General features: G+C 41.4%; 1 protein-coding gene across 4 annotated transcripts in view; it reads right to left on the bottom strand.

Annotated features, from left to right (window-relative positions):
• Positions 1 to 19,256, bottom strand: part of mbtps1 (membrane-bound transcription factor peptidase, site 1) — a 113,054-nt gene extending 93,798 nt beyond the window's left edge. Inside the window, exon 1 of one of the 4 annotated variants that reach the window (XM_059992628.1) lies at positions 19,171 to 19,256. The gene's annotated coding sequence lies outside the window, so the exon portion shown is untranslated. Of the gene's footprint in view, positions 1 to 18,810; positions 18,975 to 19,165 lie in introns of those variants that run through there. The other 3 variants (XM_059992627.1, XM_059992630.1, XM_059992626.1) reach the window with 3 other exon arrangements.
• Between the last annotated feature and the right edge of the window lie 3,109 nt (positions 19,257 to 22,365).

Raw genomic sequence — 22,365 nt, 5'->3', positions numbered from 1 at the left:
ATTTATTTTCTTCTATCCCTTAATCTCACTCAATCTACCTGTTACACAGGAGTTTATGCCCTCAAAATTAAGTTAAGAAATTAATGATAACAATTCAGTCCATCAGAAATCTTCTTTGTCATAAATTGGACTCTCATACCATTCACTTTCCCAGAAACAAATCAGTCCATCGTTGGTGGCTTTGCTCTAGAAAACCCTTCCCAAACCTTCTTCCATCCTCAAGTTTTTTTTTCCCTATTTCCTGCCCCAATTCCCTTACATGTGGTTCGCTATCCTATTTCATTTGATAATACTTGTAAAACACTGACATTAAGCTGCAGAAATCCAAGCATTCTTGGTATAGCATTGAATAGCAGACCACTCAATATACTACAAGCAGGAGATATATACCTGAAAGTCAGTCATACAGAATAGAAAGAGGGCTTTTGGCCTACCAGAGTATCCATCTACATTAATCTCATTTATTAACACTTCATCTGTAGACGATTCTCATGCTCATCCAGATGCTTCTGAAATCTGAATATATGCCTCCACCACTTTTTCCAGGCAGTGTTCCAGATTGCAAACACCCAGGTGAGAGAATTCTTCCTTAAATTCTCCCTCACCGTGCCTCACCTTAAACCTTCAATTTTAAACATCACTGCCATGGGAAATAGTTTCTTCCTAATCATATTGATTATTAAGATTAAATTAAAATCTACTTTGCTCTGTCCAATTTTCCAGCTGATATATATTCTGCAGCCCAATAATACCCTCCTCATCATCAATACCACCTATTTTAATGCCTTCTGCACACCTTCTACATTCAGCTCATTAGATGTACAAAACAAACAGAAAAGGACCCACTCCATTTCCTGTAGAACTCCACTAATCACAGGTTTTTTAGCACGAAAGCAATACTCTACTGTCACTACTCATCCATTACCATTTGCCTTGGATCCAAGTCTCTAAATCATGTGGACCGGTAATTTACAAAGGAACTTTGTCAAAGGCCTTATTTCAACCACACTGCTTTCAAAGCATTTAATTACCTCTTCAAAAAAAATTGATCACCTCTAAAAATCTGTATGGACTGTCCTCCATCAATTGCTGCCCTCCAAATAAATAACCCGCTAACAATACTTAGCTGCCAAATGTGAAAGTCCTGTAATTTTTTCCATTTTCACAAATTTATGAAACCGTCTCTTTGAAGTTATTGACCCAGGACCTGTTGAACGGCTCCCTATTCACATGTCTATACAACCATACACCCCGAAAGGAAGCAGGCTCTGACCGGAATGCTGAGGTCTTGCATGTAAGATAACCATGTCAATCTGACAATAAGTTTACTTAAGTGGAAATAATATTAAAATTTAAAATGTTTTAATCATTAATTGCATTTTAAAATGGTTGTAAACATTTACACCATTAAACAATTGATCCCTCATAAAGGCAGAGGGACAACACCCCATAGCTGCCTTTCCCTCACAGTCCTTCCTGTCATTCGAATGTAAGAACCTTTTGGTCCTCCACACCTATAATCTCATTTAGGAATAGTGGGCAGCTTCCTAAATTCACATTCATCTGTATTCATTGAATTCAGTGTTGGACCAACTTTCCTGGCAATTGTAACCAGCTGGGCGGTAATCCCAAACCTCTGTAGTTGGAAGAGCAAGTGCCAGCAGTTTCATACTGAACTTGAAGATGATCAAGATCATCAGTTCACTACACTTCCAGCAGTACATCGAAGACTGTATCTGTGCAGTGTTCCTCTCCTTTCCGCCCAGTGTCTTTGTTTGCCAATTTTAAATCAGTACACTAATTGCTAACCCTCTGATGAAAACACTTAACCCCTAATTACTCAAAACTTCCATGGGATTTAAACTTACCGTATTAAACCTACCATTAAAGTTCTCTACTACAATGAAGACAAATACTTCACATTTCTTTGGTGCCATCAGTTTGTACCCTCACCTGTACTGTAATCTTTGAGAAGTATCCAGAATTAACCAGAAAGGTTGGTGTCAAATAGGGTACTAGAAAAGATTTATTAGAATTGTGCCAAAAAGTGGGGCACCTTTTCCTCTAGCTCAGACTCGATAAATTACTTTGAGATTTAGTAGAACAGTCTGTCTTTGTATACATCACTTATTACACTCAAAGAAACAGGATACAAGAAGCTGGTTTTGCCACTTAATATGATTTATGCATTGTACAAACTACTTCCTACTGGCTCCTTAATGTGTATAACACAGAGCAAATTATTTATCTCTTTACTGTTCTTACCTGAATTATGAAGAACTGACAGTGGTGCATTAAATCTCAACTGTCACCTGTCTGCATTCCTAAAATCTTTTACCATTGCCTGGGAATTTAGTAGACTCAAAACTTGGAAATTGTGCCTAACAATTTCAAGTATACAACATGAGAGTTGAAATTTAATTGGACCAGCCACATTAATACTGTAACTACAAGAGCAAACTGGAGATTCAAATCACTTGCCATGCAATGTTTATCTCCTAGTTTAACACAGTTTCCACCATCTACAAGACACAACTCAGAATTATGACAGAATGCCCCATACTTGTCTATCAGAAGGAAACTCTAACATTTAACATGCTCAGTCACTACCTGGGATGAAACAACCTGCTTAAACATTTTTCAAACAAAGTGTTAAAGTAGCCCTCAACTTCTAATCATACTTTTACCCATCTTTTTGCTCCTCAAGTAACTTCTTTCAGCTCTTTATTTTGATCCAATACCTTTGTAGGTGAACAAGTTCCCTTCCACTATAAGACTAACAGAGTGGAATAAGACAAGGATAAACAAAAATGTAATTTCAGAACCTGACAGCATGTATGCAGAAAATATACAGCACAGGAATAGACCCCACTGCCCACAATGACTGTGGCAACCATTATGCCAAATTAAACTAATCCCATCACATGATGCACTTAACTCTATTTTATAATAGTACATTTGCATGTTAAACATTACTACCATATCTGATTCACTACATGACCCCTGCCTCCCCAGCATCTCCAAAACTTGCCTAGCAGTGTGTTCCAGACACCATCACTGAGTTTAAAAGAAAACATACCTTGCACTTCTACAAATTTTCCACTTCTCACCTACATTCTTTGGCACACAACATTTACACTTTGGAAAAGATGACTATCAACCCTATCAATGTTGTAAAATTTTTTTAATAATTTTTTTTATCAGGTCATCCCTCAGCCTCCGACACTACCGAGAAAAAAAATCCATGTTCATCTAATCTCTCCTCATTATCTAATATTCTCCAATCCAGGCAATCTCCTGGCTAACCTTTTCTGCTTCCTGTAATGTGGTGACCAGAAATGTACACAATGCACCAAATGTGGCCTAAACAGTTCTGTACTGACTTCCATGCTTCACGCCTCAACCAATGAAAACAAGGATGCAGTATGCCTTATTTATTACCCCATCTACTTACATTGCCACCAGAGAGCTATGGACTGGTGCCCCAAGATCACCCTGTACATTAATACTCCTAATGTAGCCTTTACTTCATACTTTCTCCCTTACTTTTCACCTCCTAAAGGGCAACAGCTCAACTTGTAACAAATGTAGATGGTGCCAGATTTTGCAAACTTAATAATCAGCCAATGTTAACAACTTCCATCCCATTGCCTTTGACTGCTACAAAAAAAAAATCAGATGCTTGGAAATCATTCCCATTGCAAAACACTGTCTGAAGCCAAGCTTAAACACAATGTTGTGCTTGACAGAGATACAAGACTTTGTGCACATTCCAGCTCAATCCCCAAGATTGCCCAAATTCCACCTAAGTTACAGCATCTAGCTTTATCCCAAATTCCCCTTACTAAACACGTCCTATTTCAGTTACTTCTTAACGACCTACCACTTTGACCAAGTCTTAGGTCACTTGTCCTGGAACCTTTTTACAGTTCATTGTCATTTTTCAAACACAGATTCTTTGTCTTATCTACAGATTATGCCAATGTTTCCCTCATTTAGCCTCCTAAACATTATCCCACATAAACATACTGCACATAGCTTCACTCAGTTCATCACATGATCTTCATGCCAGCTCTTCCTGATCTACACTGACACCTAATTAAGAAACATGGCTCATTTTCAAAAATCTCACTTTTGTTGTCCAAGTCCCCTCCACAGACATGTGCGTTACCATTTTTGCAAACTCCTCTGGCCTTCAGGAACTTCGCAGCTTTCACACTATATGGATTTGAATTGATTAACCATTACTTCAGCTATCTTGCTGCAGGAATTTTGTTTCTATCATCCTTTTCTTGTTTAAGATGCTGCTCAAGAACCCAATTCTGAGTAAGCCTTTGTTACTCATCCGAAAATCTTCATGGTTCAGTGCCATAATTAACGAAACAGAATACCTTTCGATGTTTCATTAGAATCAGCAAAGTACAAGTCATTTTTTCACAAACTAGCATCATAAATTGATTGGATCTACATATTTCTTTCATCCAAAACCAATACCATCAAATAGCTTAACAATGAAGTAAAGATCCCATTAAATTATTCTCCTCTAAACTAGTCACTTTTTTAGTTACTATCTACACTTGTCAACTGGCCTCTTGTACCTGCTCACCATTCAATTATCTCTAAACTGATTTTTCCCCAAATGCTATTTTCACTGATCCCTTAATATCTAAAGATCAATCTATTTTGAATATACTCAAATGGTTGAGCCGCCACCACGCTTTTGGGTATTTACGGTGAAAATTATTGGTGAAAATTTTTAATCTCAGTTCTGAATAGAAGGCCCCATATTTTGGGACCACCTGTCACCTCTTAGGGAGCTGACAGGTCTTTCAGCTGCGAGGATGGAAAGCAGTATCCCAATGACCCATTTGCCACACATCATTATCACACCAAAACCTTGGAAATGAAGATCAGAGAACCGCAAAAGGGTTAAAGAATACAAACACCAAAAGTACAAAGTGCAGAGAATTTACCTTAGTTCTTCCTGCATGTCTGACTTCTTAGCGCTGGTACTGCATGTACAGCAAACTATCCATTATGCTACAATGCACAGTGCTTTATTCACTCTGAGGCCATATTGGATGCCTCTAGCAAGTGAATATATTTTTTTCAAAAAACCACCATCCCTGTACGTGAACCTCAAATGAGCCAACAGTTGTACTAATGACTTAAAAGTACAGTTGATTCCAGTTAATTATGACATATCAGGACCAGAACAAGAACATTTTAGTCCAATGAAGTGGCTGCCCCAATTAGCCAAAAGTTTCATGGAAATAGTTTAAAAAGGTATAAAAAAAAGACAAACTACTGTTTAACTGAGTAACAAATTACGTACTTAAATGAAACAGAACAAAGTAGTACTTTAAAACTGTATTGGTTCCTAATAGTTATTGACAAGGAATTCATCTACCATACGCTGCCATGCTCTTTTGATTGAAGACTAAATGAACAAGATCGGCGTAGACACCTAGTACAGATAATAGACCACTTTCAAAGCTTGTGTGTTGAAATCTTCATTTTCATTGTATCATTCAAGATAACTGTCAATACCATCAAATGTTTTGTAGTTCCTAACTTGAAGTAGTGAAATAGCTTTATTTTCATTCCTGGACATTTCTGGCCTCTCCAAGCCTGAATGCTTAAAACTGCAGTGAGCAAAACAGTTCCAAGTTGTCTTATTGCTTATTTCTTACCAACTACCAGTGACAAAAATCACTCTTTTTGAGCACAAACACACACGACGGAGACACCTCTTATCCCCTCATTAGGGAGAGAGAGCGCCTGTGGTATGTTGAATTACCGGGTGAATGAGTAGTCTTTGGGGCACTGTACGTCTGTATCTTTATTAATGCTTTGTTGCATGCTTGAGTGCTCAGTGGGGGGGGGGGGGGGGGAATTGATGTTTTTTTTGCTGGTGGGGGGGATCATTGCTTTACCTTTGAAACAACTGTTTAAAAACAGTTTTACACTAAGTACAGTGTAATATCTAACGGTCATGCAAGTGCACTTGCATTCAATATGATGAAGTGCTTTGAAAGGTTGGTGATGAAACATATCAACTCTTGCCTGAGAAGTGACTTGGATCCACTCCAATTTGCCTATCATCAACAGCAGATACCAATTCATTGGCTCTTCACTCATCCCTGGAATATTCAGTTAGCGAACACACATTATACACACATACACTGATGCATACACACATCAGGATGATCCTCAACAACTGCAGCTTGAAATTCAATAACATCATCCTCTCAAAACTAACCAATAAGGCCTCAATACCTCCTTCTGCAACTGAATCCCCCATTTCCTCACTTGCACACCCCAGTCAATTCAGATAGGTAACAAAATCTCCTACACAGTCTCCATCAGCACAGATGCACCACAGGCTCTCTCTCATCAAGGGGCAGAGAGGTGTCACTCAGAAAGAGGGGAGACAAACAAAACTCCTCACTGATTTACAATGATAAAGTCTGCCACATAGCCTCCCCACCACCCCCCATGTGAGAGAGGGAGAAATTTACTGTACAGAACCCCCTACAGCCATTCCGCTGTCCCCAAAGTTTCATTTTCTCCTGTGACACTTCAGTCACCGGCAGCATGATAGAGTCGACTCATCCTCAGAGCCACGAAGGAGCACTCCTCTTCTAGCCTATGTCCTTGGGATTTTGAAAAGCGGCCAGTTGTGAGACCCCAGGAGTGGGTCTCCCACCACAAAGAACCAACAACCTCTCACTCAATGTCAGCAAGACCAAGGAGCAGTTTATTGACTGAAGAGTAAACCAGAGGTCCATGAGCCAGTCTTCATTGAAGGATCAGAGGTGGAGAGGGTCAACAACATAAAATTCCTCTGTGTCATCATTTTAGAGGTCTTGTCCTGGGACACGCAAGTGTAATTATGAAAAAAGCATGACAGCGTCTCTACTTTCTTAAAAGTTTGTGAAGATTTGGAATGTCATCTAAAACTTTGACAAACTTCTCTAGATGAGTAGTGAAGAGAATATTGACTGGTTGCATGACAGCCTGGTATGGAAACTCCAATGCCCTTGAATGGAAAAAAACTACAAAAGGTAGTACACAAGGCCCATTCCCTCATGGGTAAAGCCCTCACAACCACTGAACATATCTACATGAGCACTGACGCAGGAAATCAACGTCCATCAAGGACCCATACCATCCAGGCCATGCTCTCTTTTCACTGCTCCCATCAAGAAGGGTGGTATAGGAGCCTCATGACCCACACCACCAGGTTCAGCAACAGTTATTACTCCTCAACGATCAGGCTCCTGAACCAGAGGGATAACTTCACTCACCCCATCACGTAACTTTCCCCACAACCTACGGACTCAATTTCAAGGTCTCTTAATCTCGTGTTTTTAATACATATTGATTATTTATTATTAAATGTTGTACTTCCACAGTATGCTGTCTTTTGCACATTAGTTGTTTGTCCTGTTGGGTGTGATCTTTTGTTGTTTCTATTGTATTGTTTGTACTTACTGTGAATGTCTGCTAGAAAATGTATCTCTTATTGTTAAACTTAGGGTTAACCTCCCTTTCAACGCATGCACAAGAGGCATTGAGCTCATTAGCTCAGCACTGCTATATATGATGCTAGGCTTTGCCTTACAGGAAGTCTGTCACAAGCCCTGCCAAAGCTGTCATGCATCCAATTTTGTCCCCAACTTCACACAGAATTGCCTTTTCACTCTCATGATGGCCTTCCATAGGCTATAACTAGGATTACTCTTTCATATACATAATATGATTCAACAGGTTGCAATCAGTAAGGAAAGGCCATAACACCCCTGCTGTAGTTATTCCCAACAATGGTGTCCCACAAGACAGGGTTTTCACTCACAACTGTGTGTCTAGATTCTGCTTTTCTAGCTGACTCCACCTAAGTGGGCCATCTCAGATTTTGATGAGTCAAGAGGATTGGAAGGAGGTAGAGAGCGTAACAACATTGTGTTATGGTAACAACCTTTACCTTTAAGTCAGCAAAATAAAAAAGCGGGTCACTGACTTCAGAAAGTATGGAAAACCTAAAGTTCCTTGGAGTTATGTTGTCAAAACAGCTGACATGGACCACCGACACCTCGCTGACATGGACCACCGACACCTCGCTGACATGGACCACCGACACCTCGCTGACATGGACCACCGACACCTCGCTGACATGGACCACCAACACCTCGCTGTTTGTAAAAAAGATACAACAAAGATTCTTCTTCCTCAGAAAGCTGAAACAGGACAAACTCCCACAAAAGCTGTTGCTTAACTTCTACAGAAGCACAACTGAAACCATCCTGACCAACAGCGCCAGTGTGGTGTGCCAGCTGCACAGCCGCTGAGTGACAAGACCTGCATCATGTGGTGAAGGCGGCCCAGTGAATTGTCAGGATGGAGCTCCTAGGACTGGACACCATCTATTCCAGCAGACTCAGGAGGAAAGCAATCAGCATAACCAGAGACACCACACACCCCGGCCACTCCCTGTTTGACCCGCTGCCATCCAGCAAAAGTTTCAGGACACTAAAAGCCAGAACAAATAGACTGAGGAACAGCTTCTACCCCAGAGCTGTGGCTTCCATCACACCACTCCCACAGAACAATGACTGAAACTGTGAGCACACTCATGCACACAGAAGGACTCAAATACTTGCACTAACGGCACTTTGTGCATTACTGTGATACTCTGGTGCTGCTGCAACTTATTTTCTGCTACTTATCTATTTAACACTGTTTTTTTATTACTGTCTTGTTTTTATCTACCGCTTTATTTAATTGCCTGAGAGGAAGCCAAACAGAGTTTCATTGTACCTATGTATAATGACAATAAAGATCATTCAATTTAATTAAAAAGGGCAGCAGTGCATATGCTCCTATATACATCAAACTTCACCAGCAGCTCTACTTCCTCAGGAAGTGAAATAAATTCAGCATGTTCCTTTTGATTCTCACCAATGTTATTGATGCACCATAACAAGCATTCATCTGGATGAACTACAGCTTGGTATGGCAACTACTCTGCCCATGATCACAAGAAACTGCAGAGAGCTGTGGTCACAGTTCAGCACATCACTGAAGCCAGCCTCCCTTTTGAGGACTGTCTACATTTCTTGTTGTCTTGTTAAGCAATCAGCATAATCAAAGGTCCCATCCAACCTGATATTCTCTCTTCTCCCTCCCATCCGGCACATGATACGAAAGCTTAAATGAACGTATCACCAAACTCAAGTAGTTTCCACCCTGCTCTTATAAGACTATTGAACTGTTTCCTAGTACAATAAGGTGGACTCGACCTCATAATCAGATGGACACTTGACCTCACAATCTATCTCACTGTGACCTTGCACTTTAATGTTTACCTGTACTGCACTTGCACTTAATTCTGCAGTCTTATTGTTTTACCTTGTACTACCTCAGTGGAACTGTTGTTATGATTCAAGCTCTGGACCAAATGCAAATAAGCTGTTCATGTGACAATAATCAATTTACCAAATGTTTGTTACCCAATGATTCTAACAACATGGAAGTTTGCCACTGCACGAGATCTATCAACCCCATTTCAGAAGTGCACCACTTATGCATCATTGTAATTAATTCACAAAGTCAGATATTTTCTCCAGTATCCCTCAGAGAGCAAAGAGAGAACTGAATGAGAAAAAAAATCAAAAAGTATTCAAATATGCACAGACAAACTAACCTAAATTTCACCCAGAATGATGCCAATCTAACTTATAACTCACTCAGATTACATGGAAAATTTAAAAACTTACACAATTTGGAATGTAAAGAAAACTCCTTATTTGCACTATCACAGTAAAACAAAACTGGATTGATTACTAGGACATTGACTTTTAAATGTAGAATCAGACTCAACAAAAGCAAACTCAGCCTGGGAGATGCATCAAACTCTCGTCCAACCATCTAGTAACTTGATCCAAATAAATCTGTCCCACAGACAGTCAAGCTGCAATTTGACAGCTATTCATGGAATCACACATTCCAGCTTAAATACATTAAAAAAAATCACCAACAAGTTATATCCAATGCACCATCATGATCAACCTATAGTGACTGAGGAATGGCAAACAATATGAAGAAAATGGCTCTCTGGGTCCTCACCACTGAGTCCAGATTCCATGAGATCCATGAGGTCAAACCTGACCACAGTAACATCCCATAACTCTACTTCATCACATTAAACACTGGTTAAGCACCAACTAGAAGAAACTCGAGATTAACAAAAGGCACAAAATCTACTCATTATTGAAGACTTCAATGCCCATCAAGAGTAGTTCCACTAAACTTCCAATAATTAACCCTGAATAACCTAAATATTGAATTTTGGTTTATTGTCATTTTGAAACCACAACTGCAATTCAGTTAAAAAAATGAAACAACGATCCTCCAGAATGATATCACAAAAGCACACGACAAAACAGACTACACCAGAAAATCCACGTAATGTTTGGTAATCCCCAAATCCAGAGTCCAGAGAGGCTGCTGCATATTAATATCGCACTACCATCTTAGCGCATTCCCTGGAAAGCAGCTCCAAACTCACCAACAAAACAAGACTACCCAGACACACCAAGTCAGGAGACCAACTCTACCACCCAACAAACCAAAAACTAAAGCTACAAGGCCCACACAAAACCACATAGTTACAACAGTGCAAACAATACCATAATTGATTTTTAAAAAAAGACCATGGGCACAGTGAAAATAGTCCAAAGATGTTAAAAGACTATAAGTTCGAAAGAAATCACCACACAGTTTCCACAAGTCCTCAGGGTCCAAATAGACTCGTCATCCCACGCAGACGGCAGAAGGGAATACCCCGGCTATGGACTTCCACGGCACTGCCAGACTCAGCCTCACAGACACAGCACACAATGAAAGCGCCGCTGGACCCAGCCTCGCAGACGCAGTGCACAGTGAAAGCGCCCCGACCGCAGTGGACTCCGAGTGCGTCGAACCTCCGACCATTCCCTCCGGCGCAGCCGTTCTGAGCACCATCCTCTGCCAAGCGCACTACGACGCCCCCCCCCCCCCCGCCCCCACCACCGGCAATGCAACCCTGAGGACTGGGGGCCTGTTCTTCCCAGCAGAGACCCGGACCTCAAACTGGACTTCTGATCATGGCAAATGATCTAATTAACCTCACCAACCAATGATTCCCTCCAATGCTCCACTCCAATGTATTGTGTCAAGTTCAGCAATGGCCAGAAGCCCACATGACCAAACCATGCCAGGACACACAATTAATCTCTTTACTATCCACCATTCACAAGACACCTCAGGAAGAAGTTGTAATATTCACCATTGTCTTGAGTGCTGTTCCAGCAATGTTCCGGAAACTGAACAATGTCCAGTACACTTTGCTTATCAGGCTTCATCCAAGACCCTAAACAGCCAATACAGACTGCAATGTGTATTATTTACAAAATGAACCATGATCATTTGCCAAGGTTACTTTGAAAACACCTTCCAAACCTAAGACCTCTACCATTTAGAAGTACAACAGTAATGACTGCATACCATACAATTACCTGCAAGGGACTTGCTCATCACGCCAACTTGGAAAGTCACATCTTCTTTGTCACTGAGCCAAAGACTTGTAAGTTCCTATCCAACAACATTATAAGAACATCTTCACCGCAAAGACCATCAGTTCAATAAGAGAACTCTCCATTACCTTCCCAAGTAAAATTCATGATGAGCATTAATTATTAACTTTAAATGTATTCCTAAAATTGCCCTAAGATGCAGATAATCCCTAGGTACAAACAACATTTATGTTGCAAGAAAATAGACTATTTAAGCAAATTGCTTAAGAATAGTACCTTATAAAGTTGACTTGGATCCAAATAATGATAGCTTTATGTCATAACCAAGCAATTGTGTCAAGCACAATTTCCAGGCCTAGATTTTTTATACTAGGAAAGTTGGCTCCCATTTCCTTTGATAAACTAAACACTATTGCTTAAGCAGTTTTATTTAATCTGTTAACACAATTAATAACCATCCAGAATGAAAAGGTCTGGAGCAAAAATTACAATGCTGCTTGGTTTGTTCAGCACTCAAAAAAAGTCATAAATACAGTTTGGCATGTTGACAAGGTCAACATCACACAAGTCAGTTAATAGATATACAAAGCTAGAAAGCTGGCTGACTTGAGGCACAAGAACAGACACTGTCTGCTTTATTATATCAGGCTGTCTGAAGTTCATCAGAAAACAAGTGTTTGTGTATGCAGACCTTAAAACAAAAGGTACTGGATTAGTTTGTGTCAGCCTGCCCACAGAAGTAGAAACATAGAAAACCATACAGGCCCTTCAGCCCACAAAGTTGTGCCGAACATGTCCTTACCTGAGAAATTACCTAGGGCAGGGGTTGGCAACCCTTACCACTGAAAGAGCCATATGGACCCGCTTCCCACAGAAAAGAAAACACTGGGAGCCACAAAACCCGTTTGACATTTAAAATGAAATAACACTGCGTACAACATTTTTTTTGCCTTTATGTTATGTATAAACAAACTATAATGTGTTGCATTTATGAAATCGATGAAATCCTGCAGAGCAAACGAAATTACATTTCTGCATGCAACAAAAACATTTTGAACTCCAAAAAAAGATGTTGGGTTGAAGGTTACTACATCGTTAGCCTACCTTGGATCGAAAAATTAAAAGAAATTGCGCACTGGCGGGTGTCAGGCATTGGCAGTGGTGACATATATTAATAGCGATAAAAACACGTTGTAGCGGTGTGCTACACGCAGCACTAAAATAACGACACGGAGTGGTTAAACTGCAGTCAAAGATAACTTTATTCGAACTACACAGCCTTGCTTTTAAGTCTCTCTCATACTTCCCCCCGTGTGCGCGGATGCTCCAAAAGACACGTACTCACAAACCCCCGTAGGCTATCACCCTTAGCCAGAACGCTGGCAAATTGTGAGCCGGTTCGGATGTGCCAGGAAATGGGTCGCCACAACGTTTTATTTAGATTGTACAAGATCACCATAATCTTCAAATTTAGAATTACATTTCAAAAACTAACAAACTAACATAAAATACATTTTAATTAAATACTCATTTATTTTCTAAAGCCACAGGGAGCCGCAGCACAGAGTTAAAAGAGTCGCATGCGGCTCCGGAGCCGCGGGTTGCCGACCCCTGACCTAGGGTTACCCATAGCCCTCTATTTTTCTGAGCTCCATATACCTGTCCAGAAGTCTTTTTAAAGACACTATAGTATCCACCTTAAATTAGAAATAGGCACTGTCCTTTTAAAACATTCATGTTCAGAAAGAACATCATTTATGATTTTGCTTTTTAAACAAGATAATAAAAATATTTGCAAAAATAAACGATTCAATGCTTTTTTTGTTCTTTATATTCATAATCAATGTTTTCTGTACTACTCTATTACATTCCTAAACATCAATAGCACTGTTTGCCACTAATGTGGCCCTCTGGGTGGTATAATAACCACTACCACAAACCAACTCCTCCCTCAAGTAGGAAAAGAACCCTACACAGTGGGCCTTCCCAACCAAACCCTCGTGTTGCATGCAGCAAGCTTCAGCACGTGCCACTGATCTCTGAAATATGCCAGTTGGCAGCACTTCTCCACAGACATCTCAATGTGCTGGCAGATCAACGAGCCTCGGGCAGACCAAAGGGCACTTTTCACCAAATTGATGATCTGTCAGAAGCTCTGGTATCCATCTCCATGTCTCTGAGGATAGCCTGTTAAACAGGCCGTCTACAAGAAGGGTCAGAGCCGTCTCTACTTCCTGAGGTCCTTTTACATCTGCCGGACGATGCTGAGGATGTTCTACGAGTCTGTGGTGGGCAGTGCTATCATGTTTGCTGTTGTGTGCTGGGGCAGCAGACACCAGCAGAATCAACAAACTCATTTGTAAGGCCAGTGATGTTGTGGGGGTGGAACTGGACTCTCTGACAGTGGTGTTGGAAAAGAGGATGCTATCCAAGTTGCATGCCATCTTGGACAATGTCTTCCACCCACTCCATAATGTACTGGTTAGTCACAGGAGTACATTCAGCCAAGGACTCATTCCACCGAGATGCAACACTGAGCAAGCGTCATAGGAAGTCATTCCTGCCTGTGGCCATCAAACTTTACAACTCCTCCCTCAGAGTCTGAGCCAATAGGCTGGTCCTGGACTTATTTCCACTTGTCCTAGTTTACTTATTATTATTTAATTATTTATGGTTTTATATTGCTATATCTCTACACTATTCTTGGTTGGTGCGACTGTAACGAAACCCAATTTCCCTCTGGATCAATAATGTATGTCTGTCTGTAGATCAGAGTCCTCTGTCACACAGCTGCTCAGGATGTACAGCGACACAAGCCCTTTCATCTTTCTCCATACCCTCTTCATAGACCCGCAGTCTGCAAAGAGGTTTTCCACCATCTCTTCCCCACTACAATCATCCCGTAGACAGCATGCTGTGGGAGTGACGCGCCAGGCATGCAGGCAGGATCTGACTGGGAGGGCCCCTCTCATTGGCAGCCGGTCAGCACCAGTTGGTGAGGCCTGATGAAGAGGTATTCTGACAGATGGTCTGGACAGACAGGTCAGGAAAGCACCCCCACGTAACTTGACCCCTTCTACTGGAGTGCCTGCTGGATGCTCCCTGTTGACCACTGCCTAGTGGACTTGTGGTCAAACAGTTAGTCCAGATGAATGTTTCCACAAAGGGCAGGTAGTGCGGCAACATTCAGGTGACTGGGATGTTGCGCAGCAACAGAGCCAGACCTAACCTACTTAACACCCCAGGGACAGAATCTCAGCTTGTAGAGGTACTTGGTGCCCATATACTTAGGTTCCACACGCAGCCTGATGCAGCCACACAGGAAAGTGGTCAGAGTGAAGACAATATTGAGTATCTTTTTGCTCCCATTGTCTTAGACTTATGCATTGTGACCCACCTGCCCTGCTCCAGCTAGGATCTCCAGATCAACCTGAAGACAGCACAGTTGATTCCCAAGCTGCAGGAGTAGGGAATGGGTCCTGAAAGTACCCCACACCTGATGACCAGGTACTTCCCAGTTATCAACAGGGAGTACTCTTCCCACTGCTCCAGCCAATTCTCCAGGGTATACCTCAGTCCCTCTGAACCAGATCCTTAGCATCTTAATGTAATCAGACCAGATGGTGAAGGGGACACTGAATCAGTCAGGTCAGGTTCCGAAGAGCATGGCCTCACTCTGTTTTATACAGAAAAGTGTAGGGGAAAAGAGAAAATAGAAAAGTGTGGAGAAATTGTAGATATTTATCTATGCAAGGAAAACTATATTTTGGCTAGGCACAGTCCTCACTGGGTTCTTTTACCCAGTTAACAGTTAAGTCACGTGGGCACAACACAGTCTGGGAGCCAGTGCACAATTTAAGACAATGTTGGAATCAGAAGTCATTCTGTTACTTAAGATGTGAACAGGGAAGAGATCTCTCCTAATCAGAGGAGACAAGATACTGTAATGTCAAACCACAGAGGGTAAGAGTTTAGCTTGAGTTAAAATAAAATGAGCCATATTTCAAAAGCATTCACTTCACTCCTAGATTACAATAAAACTCTATTTTATTATCTTTGGAAGATGCCCAGAAAAGATATTTAGTTTTTTATTTGCAATTCTCTTCATACTCACTTTAGATAGGTGAACTGAAGTCAAATAGGACAATACCCATTATTTTCAAAAGTCATTAGTGACAGAATGGCTCACACCTTCATATCCTGCTGAACAGGACAGAACTGACATGGTGACTGAACAATCATATAACATAATATGTAGAGGCAGAAGTAGGCTATTCAGCCCATCGAGTCTGCTCCACTATTCAATCATGGGCTGAAACAATTCTTCCAGTCATCCCCATTCCCCTGCCTTCACCCCATACCCTTTGACACCCTAGCTAATTAAGAACCTATCTATTTCTGCCTTAAATACACCCAATGACTTGGCCTCCACAGCCGCTCATGGCAACAAATTCTACAGATTTACCACCCTCTGACTAAAGTAATTTCTCCGCATCTGAGTTCTAAATGGACGCCCTTAAATCCTGAAGTTATGCCCTCTTGCCCTAGAATCTCCTACCATGGGAAATAACTTTGCCATATCTAATCTGTTCAGGCTTTTTAACATTCAGAATTTTTCTATGAGATCCCCCTCATTCTCCTGAACTCCAGGAAATACAGCCAAAGAGCTGCCAGACGTTCCTCATACGGTAACCCTTTCATTCCTGAAATCATTCTTGGGAATCCCCTCTGAGCCCTCTCCAGTGTCAGTATGCCCTTTCTAAAATAAGGAGCCCAAAACTGCACACAATACTCCAAATGTGGTCTCATGAGTGCCTTATTGAGCCTCAACATCACAGCATCTAAGAAAAGAAATGACAACTAGAAGGAGTTACATCAAGTGATGCTATTCAAATGTATTTATAAATTATTTTGCCAAGAATTTTTCACCAGGCTACATACAGATTTAAATAAAAAGACACTTTAAAAAAATCAGGAATACTTGTGTGTTCATGGAAAAGAATAACCCTTCATCTTAATTCCCTCAAAATTAAAACAATTATCCAAAATTCCAACAATCCATTTCCAGTTATACATCCTTCTGAAATACTGCAATACAGGTATTAACATGTGTCTTTAGTTGTGTACCAATCAAATTAACTGTAAAACATTACTTCAGTGTGAAATGAACAAAGAAATCACAGTTTAAACTGCATTCAAACAGTTCTCTAAAATGGCCCTACTGTTATCCAAAGTAAAGCCATAATAGCATCAAGACAGCAAAACCAGACTATCTGATATCTATATAAGAGAAACTAAAAAAAATCATAGTAATAAACTGTGTTCTCCACAGAATAACATACATATTGCATTTTAAAAAAAAGGAGGGGGAGGGGGGGAAGAAGGGGAAATGTATTTATATTCTATATAAGAGTTATGGTACTGGACCAAAAAATGAAAAAGCAGTTTGTGAAAATTAATCAAACATGTGGCATTGCAAACAGACTAGAGGAGGAAAATAAGCTGCAAAAGTTAGCATATGGCAAAAAAAGTTTATCAGTGCCACCCTTACTTAATTCAGTCTAAATTGTCGTGTGTAGTGGAGAACAAAGCTATATAAGCCGAACAGGAAAGCCTGGAGGCAACTGAAATGCATAGAGATGACAGCAACATTTCTTGAGAATAATCGTACTGATCATCTATTTATGAACTCCAAAAATATTTCTTCGTTCACAGTCGGGATGGAAACTACTCAACTTTTTCAAATAGTACAGTGATAAACTGTAGAGATTGACAAATTATATTTGGGTTTAGATTTTCACAAAGTATTCACCTCTTTAATTCCAATTGCCTTCCTCAATTCATATTGCTGTGCAGTCTCAAGCAAACTTTGGTTGGCTTAATGGGATCAACCAGGCAAGTGGTGGAAAAAAGAAATCACAGCCATCTCTATCTTCTAAGAAAAGAAAGTATTTTGAGATGCTAGTACCAAGGACTGTCAACAACTAATAAGCATTCCACTAAAAGTGAGATCCTTTTAGATTTAGAAGGTTGTTGATTTGTAAAAACACACGTATAAAATCCATATAGACAATGGAAATAAAATACTAAAATGTTATAAAAACACAAGTTAGCCCATAAACTTCAAATGTTATAAATTTATATTATAAATTAAGTACAGTAAAACCAAAATTAAGAAAACATGAAGAAATCTATTATTATAATAATGAAGAAAATTTAAAACCCTAGAAATCCAATGCACTGTAAAGGCCATGCAAGATAGTTGTAACAATGGTACAGTCACAGCCATTTTTGGTTGTGAGCCAGTACACTGGAAATTGAGTACCAACAGCACCCAAAGGACTCAACATCCAAAAGGATGCTGCTCTTCTTTCGATGTTGAAAATGTAGAATCCAGGACTGAGACCTCCAGGAGAAGCAAAACTAAAAAGCAAACATTTTTGAGAAGGGTTTGAGAGTTAAAGCAGAAAAATCTGTGATTCCACAGTAACCCTCTCTGTTAGATCAGAGGAGAGGAGAAGAGGTGCACTGCCAAAGGGGTTTACCTGCTCCAGTGACATGTGTTGAAGAGCTAGCTGTCACAGATAAGACATACCAAAAATATCCTCAGCATAACTATATTTACCTTACGCAATACTTCTCAAAGGAAGAGTTTCATTAAACAACACTGTCAGGTTCACCAGCATGCATCCCAACCAGAAGTATCCATTTCAATTGATTCACTCCAAAAATAATCACAATTCCCCTCCCATTCAAAGCTTTTAAACAAAATTTAGATGAGTGGGGCTTGTTCTTAAAACACGTTAGATAAAAATCCACAAGATAGCCTTACAATTCTAAATTAGTGAGATAAGTTAATGATTAGAGCCGCAGGTAAGAAAATACAAAGAATTACAGTATCTTAACGTCAGTTCAAGACCTTATGGCAATAAATTCGGCACACAGTAGTTCCTTCTTATATTTTCACAAACCAAATTCATGTCCATACCAGTTCAAGCCAATTTTTGAAAGTTTAGAGCGCAGCTAGCGAACTAGATGTTGTACTTCTTCATTGCAGTATTTCAACCATTGTCTATTCCTCCATAAAATAAAGCACCGATCGTACCGATATTAAAAAATACAAAACACGAGATTGCTGCCCGATTTTAAAATAAAGGCAGTTTTTGTAGTTTTGGTTAACAAATGAAGCACGCAAGGACGCCAACACAGAGGGGGGAAACAGAACGGGTCTCACCAGCCGTGTAGAGAAATGCCCTGTCTAAGCAAGAGTCAGGGATACAACGAGGCCCATTGTGGGGCCAAAGCCCTCCCTGTAGCAGCAGCCGCTGCCGCTATCAGAGATCGGGTCCCTAGCAGGCCTCGCTTGGTCTCAGCGGCTGCAGCGAGCCACAAGGCCGACGACTGAAGCCCCAAACCGGGCCTTCATACGTCTCCCCACCCACCCGAGGGCCTGCAGTGCCCTGTTCTCCGAGCAGTCCCTCTAAAGAGGGGCCACAAAGAAGGTCGGCGCCTGTCAGCGGCAACAGCAACCGGCCGGTGTACGACGTCGGACCGGCATCTGACGCCAACTCGATGAAAAAGGCACAGACCTCACCTCACAGCCCCTCCAACAACACTCGAGCACCGCTGACAACCTCTTGCAGCTGCCCTCAGACCCCGCTCCAGAATAGGCCAACCCCCTCCAGCTGATTGACGCTGTCGCAACCAATCACCGCTTCGTATCTGTTGTACTGACAAGACCCAAAGACCAATGGGTTTCGTCGGGGTTTTTGTGAAGCGTGAAAGTCCTGCCACCTGGGGCGCTAGTGGGCCGTGCGAGAAACACTCTCCGTAGACCTCTGGAGACTACAGAAACAATACTGGGGATACTCGATGAGTCAAGCTGCGTCTGTGGGAAGAGTAAACGTTTCCTATCGAAGGATCCTGCTTGGTGGAGGACAAAAAAAACAGACACAGATACTGTAATCTGGAACAACAAACCGGATGCTGGATGAACTCAGACGGTCTGGCAGCATCTGCTGTGGGAAATGGACAGTGGATGTTTCAAGTCAAGAACCTAATTCTCATTTTGTGCCAACGAATATCAGGTTTATTATCACTGTCTTGTATGACGTGAAATTTCAAAGTTCAAATTACATATATTACCAAGTATAAATTATGCTACCTTGAAATTCATCTTCTTACAGGCGGCCACAAAAACGAGAACCCCGAAATAACTCATTTAAGAAGAGTAACAAACACCCAATGTGCGGAGAGAGGGGGTAAAAAGCAGAAATTGGGCAAACAATAAAAGCAAGCAACAGCATTCAGAACTAAATTGCGTCCACAGACACAAAGCCTAAAGCAGCCAGAGCAGGCCCACAGCCTCAAATTCAGTTCATCACAGAGTAGAGAAACAAATGAGCTCGGAGACACAGAGCTCGGAGCAGGACCTATCTACAGTGTAAGTTCTGTGGAGAGCGGAGTAAATGTCGTGGAGCAGCAAGCAGAACGGGCCCAACCCTCCCCTCCAGTCCTGACACCATGTCTTTCCAGTACATCCGGCCTGACGTTCAAATTAACTAAACTTCCATGCACCAGGACCAAGACCCTGTCGCATTGATACGCTTTGGGTCTGGACCCTGCTGTACCCTGGCAAGACATATCTTTATTATATATTACAAGTAAATAAATAGTGCAAAAAATAATGAGGTAGTGTTCATAGACCATTACAAAACCTGATGGCAGATGGGAAGAAACTGTTTCTGAATTAGTGAGTGTGGATCTTCAGGCTCCAGCACCTCCTCCTTGGCAGTAGTAAGAAGAAGAAAAAATGTTTGGATTGGTGAAGGTCCTTAATGTTGGATGCTAACCTTCCTAAGACACTCTTAGACACCTCCTCCTACTTACCCCTTGAAGGGACCCCAATCCGGACCATCAGAAAACTGTCACCAACACCATCACTGACCTCAACAACTCCAGAGAACCCCAAACCACTGCTACCAAACTCATAGTTCCTTTACCCCGCACCACTCACTTCTACTCAGATTAGAGAGCATATCGTAGAGGATAGGCTGAGTGAGCTTGGGCTTTTCTCTTTTGAGCAAAGGAGGATGAGAGGTGACTTGAGATACGTGTACAAGATGATAAGAAGATAGATCGAGTGGACAGCCAAAGACTTCTTCCAGGGCAGAAATGGCTAATAATTTTAAGGTGATTGGTGGGGTTGGGGGGGTGGGGATGTCAGAGATAGGTTTTTTACACGTAGAGTGGTGGGTGTGTGAAATGGGCTCCAGGAGTGAAACTGGGGGCAGATAAATTAGGGATATTTAAGGAACTCTTAAATAGGCACATGGATGATACAAAAATGGAGGGCTAGGAGGAAAGGGTTAGATTGATCTTAAAGCCATAAGATATGGAGGCAGAATTGGCCCGTTGAGTCTGCTCCGCCATTCTAAAATGGCCAATTTATTATTCCTTCCAACCCATTCTTATGCCTTCTCCCTGCAACCTCTGACACCCTGAAAATTCCTGTCACCGTCTACACCTCAGGCTTCAGATGCAACTCAGAGTCCTGCTATCTGCAGAGGTTTTTGGACATTTTGGCAACTGTGGGCTGTATCAGCCGGGATCAAGAGACTGAGTGTACAAGGGTTGTGGACGACTTTGTTGAGCGGTGTGGGCTGAATCACCTGCAGCTCAACATCACTAAGGCAAAGAAGTTGGTGGTAGACTTTAGGAAGGTGAAAACACTCTGCATTCTCACCTCCATCAAGGGAATGAATGAGGAAGTCATCCAGGGGCTACAAATACCTCACCTGGATAATAAACTGGACTGCAGTAAAAATACAGGGGCTCTGTACAAGAAGGGACAGAGCTGACTGTACTTCCTGAGGAGGCTCCAGTCATTCAATGTCTGCAGTACAATGCTGCAGATATTCTTTGACTTGGTGGTGGCCAGCATTCTATTCTCCGCTGCAGTCTGCTGGGGCAGCAGGGTGAGAGCAGCTAATGCCAAGAAGAATTGATAAGCTCGTCAGGAAGGCTGGTTCTGAACTGGATTCCCTGGTGATTGTGACTGAGAGGAGGATGCTGCAGAAGGTACAGTGCATTATGGACAATCTCTCTCAGCCCCTCCATGACGTACTGGACAACAGAGGAGCACCTTTAGTAACAGACTGATTCCACTGAGGTGCACCACTGAACGCCACAGGAGATCCTTTCTCCCTGTAGCTGTAAGACTCTACAACTCCTCCTCTTTGAGTGTATAAGTATATGATTTCATTGCACATCTGTATTTTGCACTATTACTTTTTAATGCACATTTGTATTTTTTTCAAACCTTAATGCTTACTTTTTGTATTTTAAGGTAGATATTGCTGACTGAGCACCCTTGCAACAATAATTTCCTTCAGGATAAATGAAGTTTTATCTTATCTGATCAAGAAACCTATCAACCTTCACTTTAAATGTACTCAATGACTTGACCTCCTCAGCCGTCTGTGGCAATGAATTTCACAGATTCACTACCATCTGTCTAAAGAAATTCCTCATCTTTGTTCTGGATGTATGTCCCTTTGTGACTGTGCCTTCTGGACATAGACTCCCCACTATAGGAAACATCCTCTCCATATCCACTCTATCTAGATCTTTCAATATTCAATAAATTTCAATGAGATTTCCCCTCATTCTTCTAAACTCCAGCAAGTGCAGGCCCAGAGCCATCAACCACTCCTCATACATTAACCTTTTCATTTCCAAAATTATTTGTGTGAATCTCCTTTGGACCCTCTCAAATGCTAGCACATGT

This window comes from Hypanus sabinus, chromosome 17 (assembly GCF_030144855.1).
Source record: "Hypanus sabinus isolate sHypSab1 chromosome 17, sHypSab1.hap1, whole genome shotgun sequence".
Lineage (NCBI taxonomy): Eukaryota > Metazoa > Chordata > Chondrichthyes > Myliobatiformes > Dasyatidae > Hypanus > Hypanus sabinus.
Note: the sequence above shows the minus strand (reverse complement) of the source record. Positions and strands in the feature narration are given on the sequence as shown.